This window comes from Phaseolus vulgaris, chromosome 11, assembly GCF_051622355.1.
Source record: "Phaseolus vulgaris cultivar YP4 chromosome 11, ASM5162235v1, whole genome shotgun sequence".
NCBI classification, from domain to species: Eukaryota; Viridiplantae; Streptophyta; class Magnoliopsida; order Fabales; family Fabaceae; genus Phaseolus; species Phaseolus vulgaris.
The window spans coordinates 14,253,222-14,273,894 of NC_143508.1; the positions used below are offsets into that span (position 1 = coordinate 14,253,222).

Here is a 20,673-nt window from a genome sequence, read left to right on the forward strand (position 1 = left end):
AATATAAAATATATTTTAGAAAATGCTAAACATTTTAAAAGTATTTTCAATCAATTGATTTAAAATATAACAGATTGAAAAAACTTTATTTTTTTAAAAATCAAATAAAAAACAAATTGAAAAAGTTTTTAACCAGTTAAAAACTTTGTTCTTGGATTTATAATAATCTCTTAAAACAAAAGATAAATCAAAGATATAGGACAAAAAAAAAAAGACCAAACTACCTAGACACATATGGTAACAAATCTTCAAGAAGACTTCATCAAACTCAAATGTTGGATCCTTGAAATGTCTAACAATCTCCCCTGGTTTGATGAAGTTAAAAAATCCAGTAACAAGTCTTAAGTCTTGAAAAACTTTATCTTTTGTAGGCAGTAGTAGTCAGCGACAAAAAGAAGACAACAATAATTCTTCAACTTTGCTCCCCCCAACTTGCATAATTACACAACACATATTTTTCCACCTTTTTGTTCATCAAACAAAAACATGGATGGCAGAGCTCCCAACCACACACAACCACATATTAAGGAGGATGAAGGCCTAGAATCTGTTTATGGAATTATTTGCAAATATGGGTCTAATTAGGCTTTTGCTTATCTTTGTTGGCCCAATCAAGAAGAAAACTCTAGAATGAAATATTGTACAAGGCATACCCTAAAAGACCTCCATCTCATCAAACCATAAACTAGAGCTTTGGTCAGAAGAACACAAGAAGACTGAGCTTTGACTGACTAGTCAACATTATTTTTGGGCCAAGCTTTAGCTTAAATAAATTTATATAAAGTTGTTTAGGATTTCATGGGCCATGTATTAGGCCTAGTAGCATAAAATAATTGGACCAAATATTTGGGCCAAGTAGCATAGGTTTTTGGGCTTGTATTTGGGCCAATAGTAGAATAGGTCTAGTTAGGGTTAGAAGTGACTACTTAAGGTAAAAATTGAGCTTCTTTGAGCCCAATGTAACCCTAGAACATTTAGGGTATAATATAGAACGAAAATTTCCTTGGCAATGAGCACATGGACATCCCATGACAACCTAGGAGTGGAGAAGATTTAGCATGGAAGGTGTGAGCTAAACATGGAAAGCATGAGTCCACATGATACCTTCTCATTGGAGAGTTTTATTTTGAGTTTTCAAATTTTGGCTCCAAAATGTTCAGCCCTCCCTCCTATAATTTGAGGTGTTTGACTCATGAAAAGATAGATAAAATATATGAATGTTATGCTATCAAATTGTAAGCCTAAGCACTCCCTTGTCTAAAACTCTTTAGGTTAGACACCTTTGATCTCCTTCTTCACCTCTCCAACTGATATGGCCAAACCTATCTCACTCCCTACTATTGATGCAACTCCAAGGAATCCATAGCTCCAATGGAACCGTCCTTGACACACTCCTTCCATTAAGCTTTCGCCAATCTCCTTGAAATTTCAAGAAAATCTCAACTCCAATGAGAGGATGCTATCATTTGGTATCCAAAGCTTTGGTTCTTCAAGAGCTAAGTATCTTCTTCTCTTAATTTTCTTTCTCTTATTTCGTGTTCATATGATGTTCTTGATTTTCTTGTTGGTTCAATTCCATTTCACTAATCATCTTATGATGCTTGTGTTAACCATCAGTTTGAATTTTTTAGGATTTCTTCTGAGTATACCGTGTTGCTTTTACATTTTGATTAGTCTTATTGTAGTTTTATTCAGTACATTTTCATTTTTATTTGAGTCATTTTCATTTTCAAATTAAGTTCAACTAATGTTTAGTCATGTTCTTCTTAAATTATCATTAAATCCGTGTGGTGCCTTTTATCATTGATTTTGGTTGTTTTCTTTATTTTGAGTCTTAATTCTAATATGAATTTGAGCTTTGGTGTATTTTATTTTTGCAGATTTGAGTTCTATACTTGTTAGTTCCATAAAAGTTCAAATTTCTCTAAATTCTAATCTGTCTCGATGTTTTTTTTGTTGAAATTCAAATAGGTTACTCTATTTTCCATATTTAGGGTTTAGGAATTAGGGTTTACCATATTTATGTGCTGACTAAATTTTTTTATCATAATTTGAATTGTTGGTAAAAAATAATATGAAACTCTAGATTTGAGTACTTTGAGGTGTTGAGAAAAAAGTGAAAAAAAAAGAATTGTATCAAAATGAAAAATAGAAAAAAAAATGAAAAATGAAAAAAGGACATAGTGTAAAAACATTTGTCTTTGAAAATTTGAATTGAGCTGCGAATTTAAAAACATTATTGCAATTAATTGACACATTATTTCTATGAATTTCAGTGCCAATATTCAACTTATACATTGAAGTTTTTGTGGTTAAAATTTAAAAGTTTGAATTCAAATATTCTGTTCAACTTGAATTCAAAGAGTGGAGAAAATTTCTTTCAAAAAATCTGTAGTGCATTTTGGTTTTATTAATCTATTATAGATTCTTTCTTTAGGATTCCATTTGTGTGCTAGCTTTTTCTTTGACAACCTTAATTTTTTTCTTGTCAATTTCTTTTCTACTATTTTGAATTCATGTCTATCATAAAATCTCTTTGAAGTAGTCCTTAAATTTTTGTTGCTTTGAATTGTTTGAGCTCTATTTGTGGAAGTGGCCGAATTTCTTTGGTGAATTGTGGAGCTGAATATTTTGGTGCAAGCTACATCACTAAAAGAGATAAAACCGAATACCATTAGGTTGAATTTCCTAAGGAGGTGAAGCAAGGGAGAGCAACCTAAAGTTCACAAAAAAACAAGGCAATAGAAGCAAATTGGAGTGCATATAATAGGAATTTAATTTTTAGTGCATAAAAGTTGTTGACCTAAATTTCATTGTATTTTCTTTGAGTTGTATTTGTTTAAACTTCTTTAATTAGCAGATTAGCATCATGTTTAGTTCAGTGAGTGTGTCTTCAAGGTACAAGGTGCCATGAAGCCTCACCTAGGAAATCATCTAGCTTAAAGCTTTCTAGTTTAGCAATTTCAATTGTTTTATTGTTTTTCATATCTTCTTTTAATTAGCGTGTTTCATTTTTGGTTGTGTTTCTATGAATTTTCTTGAAGAAAAGTTTGTGAAGTGTGTTGGGATTGTCTCTGGCTAGGAAAGGCTTGGTACTTAAGCGATCCTAGTGGTCCACCTCCCTTTCCTGGGAAACTACCTTGTGTACTGAGCTTATTTTTTCTCTCTGGGAATTGTTCTTAACACAAACTTTAATCGTGTATAAACATACTTCTCATCTTAGTGAAAGGGATTTGAGCTCTACAAAATCTCTTTTGAAAAAAATGGCCAGAGATCTACAATCACTTCAACTAAGACAATTATAACATGAGAATCAAATTATTAAAGAAAAGAAAGAAAGATATTCTCATCTTGCAATTTTTGAGGAGTTGAGAATGATTAAAGAAAGAGATGATTACATAAGAAAACATAAAAATTCTTATCCATCTAGTTCTAGGTCTAGTGACTCTCATACAAAGGAAGAAAGTCTTAGAATCAATGACTATTATCAACCTACACTTAGGAGAACTAGAAGAGAAAACCCACAAATTGAAACTAGGGCTGACCTACCTTATTTTTATGGAAAGCAAAATGTTGAAGTCTATCTAGATTGGGAAATGAAAGTCGAGCAACTTTTTGCTTCTCATCATGTTAGTGAGGAAAGGAAGGTACCCCTAACAACTTTAAGCTTTCAAAATAATGGTATGTATTGGTGGATTTACCTAGAGAGTGATAAACCTCACTATAATGTGTTAGAATTAATGACTTAAACAAGAGGGGGGGGGGGTGAATTGTTTGTCAAAAGATTTTCAAAAAGATTGGATAAGAATGCAGTTTTAACAACAATCACAAAAGAAATAATCAAGGAAGCCAGTCAAACAAGGTAATTGAAACTGTTTGCATAATTTCAATCGGTTGAAACTTCGTTTTAACCGGTTGTTTATGGCAGCAACAAAAACAAAATCAAATCAAACAGTTTATAAGGAGTGAGAGAGAGAAAGAGATTGCACAACCAATTTATATTGGTTCACTCAACCTTGAGACACATCCAGTCCCCAGAACAACCACTGGGTTTCTACTAGTAACCAATCACAGATTACAATACACAACACCACAAAGAGGTGATCTTGATACCACAAGAACCACTCACCCTTTTTGCCTTCACACAACCTTAGTCAGAATACCCTCTGACCTTACAGGTTTACACACTTCACAATTAAATATAAAGAAACTATTACAAGAACTAGAAAGGAACAGATTACACCTGGATTTACATGAATCATAGAGCTCCTAAGATCAGACCTTGAACCAATGCACAACTACTTAGCAATCTTGCAAAAACTTTGATTTGAATCTCTTCTCAAAAACAGTTTCAATCTCACTTTCTATTGTTGTATTGTTATTTTTGAAATTCTAAGAGAAACCATATTTATAACTCTTAAAACTAGCCGTTCTAGGCAATCAATCATGAGCCAAAATAGTTTTAATTGAACTGAAAAACATATTAACAGGTTTTTGAAAAGCTGTTATGAAATGTGACAATCAATTGGTTGAAATGTCGTTTTTGTTGAAGATGGTTGCTGTCCCTTCAAGACATGTGTTTGATGAAGACCTTTTATGTACAATTCATGTATATTTCCCATTGCTTTAAGAATGTCTTAGGTAGTGTTTAGAGGTTGTTTAAGAGTAGGTTTCTTGCTGAGTAACTCACCTCTGGACCACTGACCATGTGATAAGAGCAAGCACAAAGTTTCTTAAACTGTTTTTCACATGTTTTACAAAAAACACGTTTACTGCATAAAAATAAATATGTTCTTTTCTAAATAAACATATTCATTTTTAAACTGATGCCTTGGCTAAGTCTTGTGAAAATTAGATTTTGTGCATCAAACTTTTTGACTAAGTCTTCTACCTTTCAAAACGACTGTGCTTTAAATAGTTAAGCTTTTTCTGTTTTCGTTTTGAAAAATAAATATGTTCATCTTTAAATGAATAGATTATTTTTTTTTACTCTGGTGCCATGACTAGCTTAAACGGTTTTCAGTTTTGTCCCTGCACCAGAATGGCTGACTAGGTCTCCTCACATAACAAATTCTCTAACTGCTTTTGAAAATAAATCTATTCATTTTATTTTCAATCTGTTCATTTTATAACAACTTTAACTGTTTTTCAAAAATCTGTTATAAGTTGGTTTTCTATAAAATGAAAACTTGTTTCTGAGTTTAATGATCGATCATACAATTGTAAAAACAAGTTTTGCAACAGAGAATTGAGGATTTACAAGGAATTAGCATCTGTTCTTAAAAGATTTCGAAAATCACAAATGTTCTTGTTTGGTTCCAAAAGCTTGGTGAGAGGTGCTGCTACTGTTCTAGCAATCTGTTCTACTGGTTTAAGGCAGATTTCTGCATCCTCAATCAGGTGTAGTCGTTTCACATTTCTTTTCTTGTAAAAGTTTGGTTGTACACTCTTCTTGATAGGGTTTCCTGAAGAGTGTGTGTGTGTGCTGAAATAGGGTTTTTCAGCAAGTGTACCTAAGTTCTTATAGGGTTCAAGAACAGTGGGATTTGTGTTTGTTTGAATTGTGATTTAGTGAATTTCACCTTGGTTTAGGTGAAGAGTGGATGTAGCTCAGTTGAGTGAACCAGTATAATTGCCTTGTGTTCTCCCTTAATCTCTGCACTTAAATTTCTGCATAACTGTTAAACTGTCCAGAAATAAATATGTTCAATCAATAATAAATCTGTTCTTTCTGGGCTTGTGACATACTGTTCTTAATTTCTGGAAAACTGTTAGATTTTAAGAAGAATAGAAATAACCTGTTAAAAAGCCACTGAAACAGATTGATTGTGATAGGTTACTCAAGTAATTGTCAAGCTATCAATTGAACCTTAATCACTTGCTTAAAATTGAAGCTTGCTGTTTTGTGATTCACTGTTCTTTCTTCATTATATCAGTGTGTGTATCTGGAAAAGCAATCTGCATAATCTTGTGATTAACTTGACTGTATAAACGTTTTTCAAACACAAACAGTGCCAAAATAAATCTGTTCAATTTCAAATAAATCGATTTATTTTCTGTACACTGTGATAAATACTGATTCCGTGAGAAACATTTAAAAGATCAATTCACCCCCCTCTTGAACTTTGGCACTATTAAACCCAACAGTTTTAACCGGTTTAATTGGTTAGACAGTTAGTCAACCAAGTCAAAAACAGTTTTGAAAACCTTCTGCCAAGCTAAGTAACAAACAATCGATTATATCATGGTTTCAACTGGCTGTTTTTCTCTTTGCTAAGAAAAACACTTTTCTCTTTTAAAATATATTGAACCAACTTGTCAAAGGACTAGGAATGATCTTTACAAGAATTCTAAATACCCTAGACTAAGCTCTTAACCAAAAGTAGCACAACATCAACCTTCAACACAAATTTGGATTATCAAAGCTTCCATGTTCTACATAATGAACCTCCAATTTTATATTGGAATAATCTTAAGAGCGCTCTAAGATGCCGTCATATTCCTTCCTATTATAATCGGGAAATTATGGATAAGTGACTTCGTCAATAAAATATGTGTAGAAGAATATAGGCAAAAGATAGAGTTATATATGATGAGGGCAGGGATTACGGAAGAAAATAATACCACCATATCTAGGTTCTTAAGTGGTCTTAACCTTGAGATAAGAGACAAAGTTGAACTTTTACCTTTTAGAGATTTAAATGACTTGATTCACCTGTGCATTAAAGCTGAACAACAAATTTTGAGAAAAGAATCAGGTCAAAAACAAAGTTCATACTTTGTACCTTTTATGACAAGGGTGAGTTCCAAAGGGGGGTAAAGCATATAAAATAAACACCTACAAAACCTTCCCAAAACATATTTAAATATGAACACATCTCTGTTAGAATTAATGGCTTAAACAAAAGGGGACATCTCTGTGTGAATTGTTTGTCAAAATATTTTCGCAAAGATTGAAGCTTTATCAACAATCACAGATTAAGCAATCAAGGAAGCCAATCAAACAATGTAAAAGAAACTTTTTGAAGAATTTCAATCGGTTGAAACTTCGATTTAATCGGTTGTTTATGGCAGCAACAAAAATAAAAATTAAATCAAACAGTTTAAAAGGAGTGAGAGAGAAAGAGATTACTCAACCAATTTATACTGGTTCACTCCACCTTAAGCTACATCTGTTAGAAAAGATGGCTTTAAACTAGAGGGGGAGTGAATGGTTTAAAGGTGTTTTCGCAAACTTTTCAGAGCTAGAATGAACTTATTTCAGAAACCAATTGATTCATCAATTCAGTTAGCCAAAACAACAAGCAAAACTGTAATACCAGAAAAAACAATCAGTTGTTTCTTTGAAACAATCGGTTGTTTATACCAACAAACAACAAACAAACTGAAATTAAAGAGTTAAGGATAGAAAAATTGTACACAGCTGTTTATACTGGTTCACTCCAACCCAGAGCTACATCTAGTCTTCTCAGAAACCCTGAGGAAATCCACTAAGCAACCACACCTTGATCACTTACAACAACAACCAAGAGAATGACCTTGAACACCTCAAGAAACACACTCTCCTTGGCCAACACTAAGATTGCTGATCTTGAACACCTCAAGAACACACAGCCAATCTCAGCAACACATACAAAACAGAATTGTTCAGCAGTTTACACAGATTACACTTGTTACAGATGAATATATGAAATCAATACAAGAGAATCCTATACAGCACTTTGATCAATCTCTCAACTCTTTTGCAATCTCAGAATACTTTGAAAAACTCTTCTTAGATCAAAACTATGTTTCAAGATTCTTAATATATCAAAACTGTTTTTCAGAATATATCTAAGAATATAGTTTGTTATCAAATCTTAACAAACTCTTAATTGCATTTAAAATAGATTGGTCAAAGCATTTAATGACTGGAGCGTATTCAGTTAAAGCATTTAAAGCTCAGTCAAAGAAAACAGTTTTTCTGTTATGGTTTTAAAACAAACAATCGATTGTTTCCTCGAATCAATCGGTTGTTTTGTTACTTAACAAAAACACCATTCAAAAACAGTTTTCAAACTTTCTCAAAACACCTAAGTGTAAACAATCGGTTGTTTCGACAAAACAATCAGTTGTTTCAACTTAGTTTGTAAAACATTTTGCTTTGTTAAAATTGAGATGCTAATTGCTTTGAGATTTAATCTAAGTGTTGATTACAACATTGAACTACCCCAGAACAAGGCTAAAACAGCACAGCAGCATCAAGCACAGCAGAGGCTTCATCATCCTTCAAAGGGTTTGGATTCTTCAAAACATTGAACACCACTTGGTTCAACAATCTCCCCCTATTTGATGAAGACAAATCCCTGATGCTTGTGTTGTTCTTGATTAAATCTGAAGTAGTTTCTGCAAAAGAACTTTGAGCAATATTTTGAACTTTATGATATTCTGTTAGTATACAGATAAACAATTAAAGCTTAAAACAGTTAAAATCAGAGCCAAACTTCATGTTACTCATGTTTTTAACACTATGAAAAACAAAAAATTAATAAACTTCAAACACAGCATATATCTCCCCCTATTTGTCTTCACAAATAGACAAAGATAAGAGATAAAAAGAAACATTGTTCACATTACATCAGAATAAAACAGCAACAGCAGAAGGAAAGAAATTTTAAAAACCAAAAACGAGAACAACAAAAAACAATCGATTGTTTCGATTTTCAATCGGTTGTTTTTCTTCAATCTTCTTCATCAGCAAACTGAAGATCAAAGATTTGATTCTGGACAGCTTCAATCTGTTCGTCCATTGTCATAAACCTTGCATCCATGTTGTCAAACCTTGTGTCAATCCTTTGAAAGTTGTTAACACACAGATCATGAAGGCTCCTTTGATTTTCAGCAAAGCTATCAAGCCTATTTACCATGAGTCTTTCAAAAGGTGACATGGTTTGCATTCTTTCTCTTTGATTTCCATCTTCAGTGCTAGGTCCAGCATCTTGAAAATCTCTAGTTGGATCTTCATGTTGAACATCCATATCAGCAGCTTCATCTGGTTCAAGATTGGCAGCACCACTTGATGAGGCACCATGATCACCATCCTTACTTAACCACTTTCCACCTATTTTTGTGAAGCCCATCTTGCTGAATGATCCATTGTTCAACTCTTGAGTTGACTTGACCAGCTCAGAAGTTTCATCTTCAAGATTAACTTCAAAATAGAGTAGAAACTTAGATATTAAAACAACATAGGGATAATGGTAATCACCTAACCTCATGGCTTTTTGCATATGTTCTTTGATTATGTGAATCCAATTGATCTTCACTTTCTTGGTAATGCAGAAGATGTAAACCAGATCTTCTTCAGTCAACACAGAGTGATTGCTCCCCCTAGGAGTTAGGATCCACGTTACAATGAGAGCAAGCAGCCTCTCATCTAACTTCAAGCCACCAACCGAACAAGTGCTAACTTGAGTTTGATTATTCTTCAAGCAGCTTTTGTAGAACTGAATCTTGTTGAAATCTTCTACCACACCAAGGTTTCCTTTGTTGATTCTCAGTCCAGAGAACTTGAGTCCAGCTACAACAGCCTAAACCTCATGGGTTATCTCCATCTCCACGCCTTTTACATGAGAGACCAAGTTGTTTCCCTCAAACTTCAAGTTGGTGTAGAAAACTCTCACCAAATCTGGATATATGTTACCTTTGAGCTCCAGAAACTTTCTAAGAGACTGGTCTTTGAGAAGCTTCCTCACATTGTCAAGCTTTTGATCCTTCAGCCAGTTGAAGCACACAACCTTGGGGTTGTTTATGTTCTTGACACTTGTTTCATATCTATACTTCTCAATGAGCTCAGTGTCACCAGAAAACCAGCTTTCAAGCCTTCCTCCAGACCTTACAGCTTTGGTTTTGACTCTTTTAGCAGTGGGAGGAGTAGATTCCATGATAGCAGAGACGAAAACAGAGGAGAGCACAAAACCCAGATTTTTCAAGAGATAGTGCAAGAGATATTGCAAGAGATGTTGCAATTGGTTGTTCTTGTTGAAAGAAATCTGCACCTGATTTTATAGCAGTAAGAGAATCAAATTGAATTTAATTTCATTTAATGGGTACCTGATTTTCAGAGAGAGGACTTGACTCTGTTCTGCACTGAAATTGTCAGAAAAAGCTGAAAATCACATGGTCTTCACATGTGATCTTTGACTAGTCATTAAGGCTTTTGATTTTCCAAGATTTTGGAATATATTCCTTTATGACTGTTGTAAATCCTTTCTGAACGTGATCAACTTTCAACACAGATCCTTTGACCAAGATTCTCCCTTTGAAAAATATCTGCAACAGCTAGAAATTCAAAAATCAGTTAAATCAATTTCTACACAGTGCTGTCAGACTCAAAACAATCGGTTGTTTTTCTGCAGCAGTTAAAAACTTGATTTTTCAATTTTTTAATCATAAACAGAAACATATTAAGGCACATGACTTTGATTGAAAGACAATTAATCATAAGAAAGAACTTTGAAACAGAAACTGAGAACAAATAAAAGGAAGGTCTTATCCTTGTGTTGTTTCTTTAATGAGCCAATTGCTTGTTGATCAAGAAAACTTCTTTTCACTGTTTTGACCTTTTGCACAGCATTGATTCAGCTTCAATGACTGCCCTTTTTCTTCAACAGCTTGATCAGAAGGCTCAAATCTTCCTTTTCTCTTCATTTTTCCTACATAAACAAATTCAAGTTGCAAGATTTGGTCCCCTTACAAATTTGGGTCCACTTGGCTTTTCTTTGCTGTTAGAAACATCACATCCCTTAGGAATCCATTTCATAAAACCTTTAGGAACATAATATTTTCCAATTTTGCAGAATCTAACAGAGTGACCTTTCTTCATGCAGTAAAAGCATGTAACAACCGGTTGTTTCGTCTTAACAATCGGTTGTTTTTATGATTTTCTCAAAAAACTTTTTGAAAATCTATCTTGCTTGTTCTGTGGATTGAAGCCTAAACCAGCCTTTCCAAAAACACAGCTTTGAGATGCTAGAACATTCTCAAAGTTTGACTTTCCTTTTGAAAGCTTGTCCACAGTTTCAACAAGATAGTGAACCTTTTTCTCAAGATTTTGACAATTTGTGCAATTGAGAGTATCACACTTGCAAGAGGCATTTTTGAAATCTTTTTCCAGTTTTTCAAAATCATTTTTTGCTTTTCTCAGTTCCTCTTCAAGTGATCTAACTTTCTTTTCAAGCCCATTGTTAAGATCTTTCAATCGGTTGTTTGAAAGAACCAATCTATTAGCTTCATCATGTGTTTCTTGAAAAGCTTCAAGCAATTCACTATAGTTTTGTTCATTTAAGGAAGCACATGAACTTACCTCACTTGAACTGCATGAATCATCATCATCATCCTCAGCAACTAAGCAAATGTTGGCCTTTTCATCTTCACTTGATGAAGAACTTGATGATGACACTTCATTTTCATCCCAAGCTATGTAGGCTCTTTTTGTTTTGCCTTTCTTCTCCTTGTAGCTTGTCTTTTTCTCTTTACTCTTGTTGGGACAATCAGCCTTTATGTGACCTTGCTCACCACAACCAAAACAAGTATAGTTATTTGAATTAAATTCATTGGGTTTCTTGTTTCCATACCTATCCTTGTTGTTGTCTTTGTTGCGGCTTCTCTTGAGGAATTTGCTGAATTTTCTTGACAGCAAACTTAGATTTTCCTCATCACTATCGTCACTTGAATCTTGCTTTCCCTTATGTTTGGATGCTTTCAAGGCTATACTCCTTGTGTGCTTGTCTTCACTTTCTTGAACATTGAGTCTATTCATCTCTAGCTCATGTTCCCTAAGCTTTCCAAACAAAGAGGCAACACTTAATGATGTTAGATCTTTAGATTCGGAAATAGCAGTTACCTTTGGTTGCCAAGCTCTATCAAGACATTTCAAGATCTTGATGTTCAGCTTCTCTTTATCAAACGTCTTGTCAAGGCTCATAAGGTGATTTATGATGTTTGTAAACCTTTTCTGCACTTCAGCTATGGTTTCACCTTTCAGCATTCTAAACATCTCATACTCTTGGATGAGAGCATGCTTTCTAGCCCTTTTCACCTCATTTGTTCCTTCATGAGTGACTTCCAAAGTATCCCACATTTCCTTTGATGATTTGCATTGTGAGACCCTGAAAAACTCATCAGAATTTAAAGCAGAGGTTATAATATTTTTGGCAATGCAATCGAATTTGGCCTTTCTACTTTTTGCTTCAGTCCATTGAGACCATGGCTTCTCAATGACAGAACCATCTTTTTCAAATGTTGGAATAAAAGGACCATTTTCAATTGCATCCCAAATTCCTTTGTCAAGAGATTCCATAAATATTTTCATTCTAACTTTCCAAAACTGGTAATTCAAACCACAAAACAAGGGTGGTCTGTTTATTGAGGCACCTTCCCCAAAAGGTAGTCTATCAACCATTTTGAAAGATTTTTAGGATCAACTTGAATGACTTACAAGAACCAAGCTCTTGATGCCAATTGTTAGAAAAGATGGCTTTAAACTAGAGGGGGGGGGGGTGAATGGTTTAAAGGGGTTTTCGCAAACTTTTCAGAGCTAGAATGAACTTATTTCAGAAACCAATTGATTCAGCAATTCAGTTAGCCAAAACAGCAAGCAAAACTGTAATACCAGAAAAAACAATCGGTTGTTTATACCAGCAAACAACAAACAAACTGAAATTAAAGAGTTAAGGATAGAAAGATTGTACACAGCTGTTTATACTGGTTCACTCCAACCCAGAGCTACATCTAGTCTTCTCAGAAACCCTGAGGAAATCCACTAAGCAACCACACCTTGATCACTTACAACAACAACCAAGAGAATGACCTTGAACACCTCAAGAAACACACTCTCCTTGGCCAACACTAAGATTGCTGATCTTGAACACCTCAAGAACACACAGCCAATCTCAGCAACACATACAAAACAGAATTGTTCAGCAGTTTACACAGATTACACTTGTTACAGATGAATATCTGAAATCAATACAAGAGAATCCTATACAGCACTTTGATCAATCTCTCAACTCTTTTGCAATCTCAGAATACTTTGAAAAACTCTTCTTAGATCAAAACTATGTTTCAAGATTCTTAATATATCAAAACTGTTTTTCAGAATATATCTAAGAATATAGTTTGTTATCAAATCTTAACAAACTCTTAATTGCATTTAAAATAGATTGGTCAAAGCATTTAATGACTGGAGCGTATTCAGTTAAAGCATTTAAAGCTCAGTCAAAGAAAACAGTTTTTCAGAATCAATCGGTTGTTTTGTTACTTAACAAAAACACCATTCAAAAACAGTTTTCAAACTTTCTCAAAACACCTAAGTGTAAACAATCGGTTGTTTCGACAAAACAATCGGTTGTTTCAACTTAGTTTGTAAAACATTTTGCTTTGTTAAAATTGAGATGCTAATTGCTTTGAGATTTAATCTAAGTGTTGATTACAACATTGAACTACCCCAGAACAAGGCTAAAACAACACAACAGCATCAAGCATAGCAGAGGCTTCATCATCCTTCAAAGGGTTTGTATTCTTCAAAACATTGAACACCACTTGGTTCAACAACATCCAGTTCCCAGAACAACCACTGGGTTCCACTAGTAACCAATCACAAATTACGATACACAGAATCACAAAGAGGTGATCTTGATACCACAAGAGCCACTCACCCTCTTTGCTACACACACCCTTAGTCAGAACACCCTCTGACTTTACAGGATTTCACAGACTTCACAAGTTTATGAAAGAAGAAATACAAGAATCATGAAAGGAACTGATTACACCTGAATTTACAGGAATCATAGAGCTCATAAGATCCGACCTTGAACCAATGGACAACTATTTAACAATCTTGCAAACCTTTGAAATTTTTTTCTCAAAATCAATCTCAATCTAACTGTATTTGATATCTTTATTATATATTTTGTTTTGAAAGAAAAGCCATATTTATAACTCTCAAAACTAGCCGTTCCAGGCAACATTCATGAGCCAAAATAGTTTTGATTCAGTTGCAAAACAGATTAACATGTTCTTTGAAAAGCTGTTATGAAATGTGACAGTCAACCGATTGAAAAGATGTTTTAACCAGTTGAATTGGTTAGATAGTTATTTAACCAATTCAAAAACAGTTTTAAAACCTTCAAACAAGCTAAGCGACAAACAACCGATTATTTCGTGGTTTCAACCGATTGTTTTTCTCTTTGCTTAGAAAAACACTTTTCTCTTTTAAAATAGACTAAGCTAGCTTGTGCAAGGGACTAGGATTGATCTTTACAAGAATTCTAAACAACCTAGACTGAGCTCAAACCAAAAGCAGCACAACTTCAACCTTCATCATAGATTTGAAACATCAAAGCTCCTGTGTTCTACAATCTCCCCCTATTTGATGGAGACAAATTCTTGGGATGCTTTTTGGAATGTTCTTGTTTAAAATCTTGTATAACCTGCATTCACAAGCAAACATAGAAATATAGGAGAATCTATTCTAGTTAATCAGGAACCACAAACTAGTTTCCACTAGGTGATTTCCAAATAGGAACATCAACCAAATCAATGTGAGAAACCAGTCAAACATGCATAGGTGCAACACAGAAAACCAATCGGTTATTTCGCAGGAATAACCGGTTAAAATTTGTATCAAAGTTTCAATTTTAAATAAAAAACCAGTTATAGCAGTTGTAGCAGCAATTATAGCAATGTTCAAAAACAGAAAATAGGTGCAGATAGGTGTATATATTTAGAACATTACATATCCCAAACACTGCTCCCCTTATATGTCTTTACAAACAGACAGAAAGAAGGATTAAAAACAACATAAAAGAGAGAAAATAAATTGTTTAGAAACATAAACAACATTTTAAATGAAGGACTTCAACTTCCTTCAATCATTCCTGCCATATTGTAGGTCTAGAAGTTGGTTATGAACTTCTTCAATATGCTCATCCAAGGTTTGGAACCTTGAATTCATATGGTGAAACCTTGACTCACACAATTCATGAAGATTTCTCTGATTTTCAGCAAAGGTGTCCATACAGTTTACCATTAGCCTCTCAAAGAAGACATTGAAGTCATCCTTTCTCCCATGTGACCATCACTAGGACCAGCTTCATGAGTCTCAACAGCAAGTTCCTCTTGATTTGTTGTAGCTTCAGGTTCTTCACCATCATTGGTTCCACTAGGGTCAGCTTGGTCACCATCCTTGCTTACACATTTCCCACTAATCTTGGTAAACCCCATCTTTCTTAGAGATCCACTATTGATCTCACTTGAAGGCTTTATAATTTTAGCCAGTTCTCCTTCAATATCTACTTCAAAATAATGTAGAAATTTAGAAATCAATATGACATATGGATAGTGGAAGTCACTTAACCTTATGGCATTTTGCATATGTTCTTTGATGATGTGAATCCAGTTAAGCTTCACTTTGTTCATGATGCAGTAGATTAAGAGCAAGTCTTCTTCATAGAGAGTAGAATGATTGCTCCCCCTTGGTGTGATAATCCATGACACAATGAAGGCAATGAGCCTTTCATCAAGTTTCAACCCTCCAACAGAAAAGTTTCTTACCTTTGAGAGTGAGTTCTTGAGACAATTCTTGTAGAATTGCATCTTGTTGAACTCTTCTATCACCCCAAGATAGCCTTTGTTAATCCTTACTCCAGAAAACTTCAACCCAGTTATGGCAGCCCACACATCATTGGTGATTACAATGTTTACCCCCTTCACATGAGAGTTAAGAGTGTCACCATTGAATTGAAGGTTGGTGTAGAATACCTTCACCAAATTTGGATAAATGTTTCCAGAAATCTCAAGGAATCTCTTCAGCCTTTGCTCCTTGAGAAGACTTCTCACCACAGTCAAATTCGGTTGCTTCATCCATATGAAAGAGACAAGCTTTGGTGTGTTAACAATCTTTCTACTTGTTTCCATGTAGGTACTTGTCTATAAGTTCTGATTCCCCTGAGAACCAACCTTATAGCTTTCCACCACTCCTTACAACCCTTGTTTTCATTCTCTTAGAGGATGGAGGAGTTGCAACCATAGTCCAAGTAGAGAAAGATAAGCACACTGCAAAAACAAACTTAGAGCAGAGAGAAAAGGAAGAAAAACAGGTTGTTCTTTGTGAAAATAACAACTAATAGCTTCACATATATAGCCACAACAATTAGTCAACGTTGGAATTTAGTGGGTTGTTTTCAAAACAGAAAAGAGAATCAAATCGGAACCATAAAGCAGTTTTAATTTCCAAGATTTAGAAGAATATGATTCATAAATAGCAGTTATTACATAGATACTTTGTATTCAAGGATGTAATTAAAGCATTTTTTACCACAAACATTCTTGGGTTTGAACATACAATCAACTTAAAGCACATTGAATCAAAAAAACAGATTTGACTAGTGCTGACAGAGTTGAAACAATCGGTTGTTTCAAAGAAACAATCAGTTGAATTTTTGCAACTGGTGAATTTTTTTTTTTGAGAAAACTAGATTCTTTCAACAACCATTGAATATACAAGCATTCAGGTTTTAAGCCACATAGATTTGTGTAGAAACAAAAGGAATAAAAAGCAAACATAATCCAAAAAGAAAATAATGAAAAATCAGAATTGGATTTGGAATCAAATGTTCAACAAGGAAGAACAAAGAGTTATTCTTCAAGATTTTAAAGTACACATATGAAAGCAGTACATAATATCAGAACAAGGCATTGTCTCACAAATTTGCTTTCATGAGATCCTCATCTTACTGATCCTTCATGTGGAGTAAAAAATCTGCAAAGAAAATCTTGTTAAATCACAAGATTTGATCCCTTAAAGAACTTGGGACTTTTCATGTTAGATTTATCCTTGGAACCATCAAAATTTATTGGAATCCATTTAAAGATTCCTTTAGGAACACGAGATTTATGAAACTTGCAGAATCTAACTGAATAACCTCTCTTCATACAGTAAAAACATGTAAATACCGGTTGTTTCGTTCTTTTAATTGGTTGTTTTTCTGGAACTGATGAAAAAGGTTTTGAAATTCCATTATCTTTGCTTTGTGGATAAAATCCTAAGCCTGCTTTTCCAAAGACACAATTTTGAGAAGCAAGAACATTAACAAAGTTGGATTTTCCAATTGTAACCTTATCCACAGTTTTCAAAAGGTAGTGAATCTTTCTTTCAAGATTTTCACAATTTTCACAAAACTTTGAGTCACACATGCAAGTATAATTTTTGTAAATCAAATCTAGGTTTTCAAAATCAAGTTTAGATTTTTCCAACTCTTCTTCCAGTGTTTTGACTCTGCTTTCAAGCCAGTTGTTCAAACCTTTCAACTGGTTGTGAGAGAGAGCCAATCGATTAGCTTCTTCATGAGTTTCATTGAAAGCTTTAAGTAGTTGGTAGTAATTGTTACCTTTGACTGAAGAAGATGAACTCATGCTGCTTGATACATATGCTTTCACACACAGGTTTGCTTCTTCATCTTCTGAAGAGCTAGAGGAGGATACCTCATTATCATCCCATGCTTTATATGCCTTCTTGGTTTTTCCTCTTCTTTCACTTTTGAAATCAGATTTTTCCTTGCTCTCATTATTGGGGCACCCAGCTTTGATGTGACTATGTTCACCACAGCCATAACAAGTATATTTGTTAAGATTAAAGTCATTTGGCTTCTTAGAATTGTACCTCTTTGAAGCTTGGCCTTTATTCTTTTCAATAATTTGCTAAACTTTCTTGACAGCAAGCTCATGGTATCTTCATCACTGTCACTTGAGTCTTATTTCTTTTTTTGGTTGCCAGATTTAAGTGCAATACCCTTGCTGTGTTTGTTCTCACTTTCTTGGACAACAAACTTATTCATCTCAAGCTCATGCTCCGTTAGCTTACCAAACAAAGAAGCAACTGTCATGGATGTGAAGTCCTTTGACTCTGAAATGGCAGTGACCTTTGGCTGCCATGTCCTATCAAGACACTTCAAGATCTTGATGTTTAGCTCCTCTTTGTCAAAGTTCTTTCCAAGGCTCATCAAATGGTTCATAATGTGGGAAAACCTTTTCTGCACATCACATATTATCTCCCCTTTCTACATTTTGAAAAGCTCATACTCTTGGATGAGAGCACGCTTTCTTGTCCTCTTAACATCATTTGTTCCTTCATGTGTGACTTCAAGGATGTCCCACATATCCTTTGCTGAAGTGCACTATGATACCTTGAAAAACTTATCACAACTCAAAGCAGAGGTTATTATGTTTTTAGCAATCTGATCAAATTTTTCTTTCTTGCTTTCAGCCTCAATCCATTCAGATGAAGGCTTATTAATTAATACATTATCTCTTTTAACTTGAGGAATAAAGGAACCATTTTTAATTGTTTCCCATATACCTTTATCTATGGAATGCATAAAGATCTTCATCCTTACCTTCCAAAACTGGTAATTTACACCACAAAACAATGGTGATTTGTTTATGGAAGCACCTTCACCAAAAGGTAATTTGTCAGTCATTAAAACAGTTTTCAGAAAAAAAAATAGAACTTGAATATTTTTCAAGAACCAAACTTTTGATGCCAATTGTTAGAATTAATGGCTTAAACAAGAGGGGGGGGGGGTGAATTGTTTGTCAAAAGATTTTCGCAAAGATTGAATAAGAATGAAGCTTTATCAACAATCACATATTAAGCAATCAAGGAAGCCATTCAAACAATGTAAAAGAAACTGTTTGCAGAATTTCAATCGGTTGAAACTTCGTTTTAACCGGTTGTTTATGGCAGCAACAAAAACAGAATTAAATCAAACAATTTATAAGGAGTGAAAGAGAGAAAGAGAATATTCAGCCAATTTATTTTGGTTCACTCAACCTTGAGCTACATCCATTTCCCAACACAAACACTGTGTTCAACTAGTAACCAATCACATATTATAATACACGCAATCACAAAGAGGTGATCTTGATACCACAAGAACCACTCACCCTCTTTGCTACACACACCCTTTGATGGAAGAGGCCCAAGCACAAGCCCACATGCAAGCCCACCAAAGGGTAGATTTGGGCCAACCATAGAGTTATGGCCAAGAGGATCCAAGAAGACGTTCTTTTACATGTTCAAATGCCATAAACTCTAGTGTAGAGTAGACTTTAATTTTTTGTCAAAATTAGCATAGGAACTTTATTTGTAATTTTCTTAGAATTAATTTTGGCACCTAAAACACCAACCTAGGTAAACTTAGAGTTTCTAAAAAAACCTCTAAATTTACCAAGGCCGGTCTAGAAAGCCCATGGAGGGGGTGAGCATAAAAACTAGACACACCCCTCCCCATGTGCTCATTTGTGCACCCATGTGCCATGTGCACCCATGTGCTTCACATTTACATTTCATTTGGCTAGCATTAGGGTTGCATTATGGTCCTCCTTAGCCTATAAAAGGAGGAGCCTACACCTTGTATTTTCAAGTTTATTGTGAGTAAAGTTATGCTGCCATTTTGTGCCAAGCTTTGCTTCTCCTAGAATTCTAGGCTCTAAACTTCACTTCCTTCACATCTCCTTGGGCTGGCCGAACCTCCCTATCATCATACCTTTCATGCACCTTCAAGATCAACACCACTCTTAGGAGGATCTTGCTCACACACCTTCATAGCTTCCGCACCACTTTTTCTTACATGATTCAAGAAGACCTTCATGAAATGCCATCACCCTTAGTCAGAACACCCTTTGACTTTACAGGATTTCACACACTTCACAAGTTTATAAAAGAACAAATACAAGAATCATGAAAGGAATAGATTACACTTGAATTTATAGGAATCACAGAGCTCTTAAGACCAGCCCTTGAACCAGTGCACAACTATTTAGCAATCTTGCAAACCTTTGAAAAACTTTTCTCAAAATCAATCTCAAACTCATTGTATTTGATATCTTTCTTTTATATTTTGTTTTGAAAGAAAAGCCATATTTATAGCTCTCAAAACTAGTCGTTCTAGGCAACAATCATGAGCCAAAACAGTTTTGATTCAATTGCAAAACAGATTAATAGGTTTTTTGAAAAGCTGTTATGAAATGTGACAATCAACCGGTTTAAAAGATGTTTTAACCGGCTGAATTGGTTAGACAGTTATTTAACCAAATCAAAAACAGGTTGAAAACCTTCAAACAAGCTAAGTGACAAACAACTGATTATTTTGTGGTTTCAACCGGTTGTTTTTCTCTTTGCTTAGAAAAACACTTTTCTCTTTTAAAATAGATTGAGCTAGCTTGTGCAAAATAGATTGAGCTAGCTTGTGCAAGGGACTAGGAATGATTTTTACAAGTATTCTAAACAACCTAGACTAAGCTCAAACCAAAACCAGCACAACTTCAACCTTCATCATAGATTTGAAACATCAAAGCTCCCATGTTCTACAATCTCAACACTCGAACTAGAGAAATTCATTATTTCTAAGTGTCTTGGTAGGGTTCATGTAGCATCTCAATGTCAATATAGAAGAACTATGATCTTAAGGGACAAAGATGAGTATAGTCTCCAAGAAGAAGAAACTAGTAAAAGTGAAGAAAATAAGGATAAAATAAGTGAGAGAACATATCCTTGTGAGGCTGAATTGCTCATGATAAAGCGTAACCCAGACAATCAGTCTAGTCCTCTATTCGATTCACAAAGAGAGCACG

General features: G+C 34.4%; 1 pseudogene; it reads left to right on the plus strand.

The window, feature by feature from the left end:
- The first annotated feature begins 2,869 nt into the window (after nt 1-2,869).
- Nucleotides 2,870-20,673, plus strand: part of LOC150023081 (uncharacterized) — an 85,883-nt pseudogene continuing 68,079 nt past the window's right edge.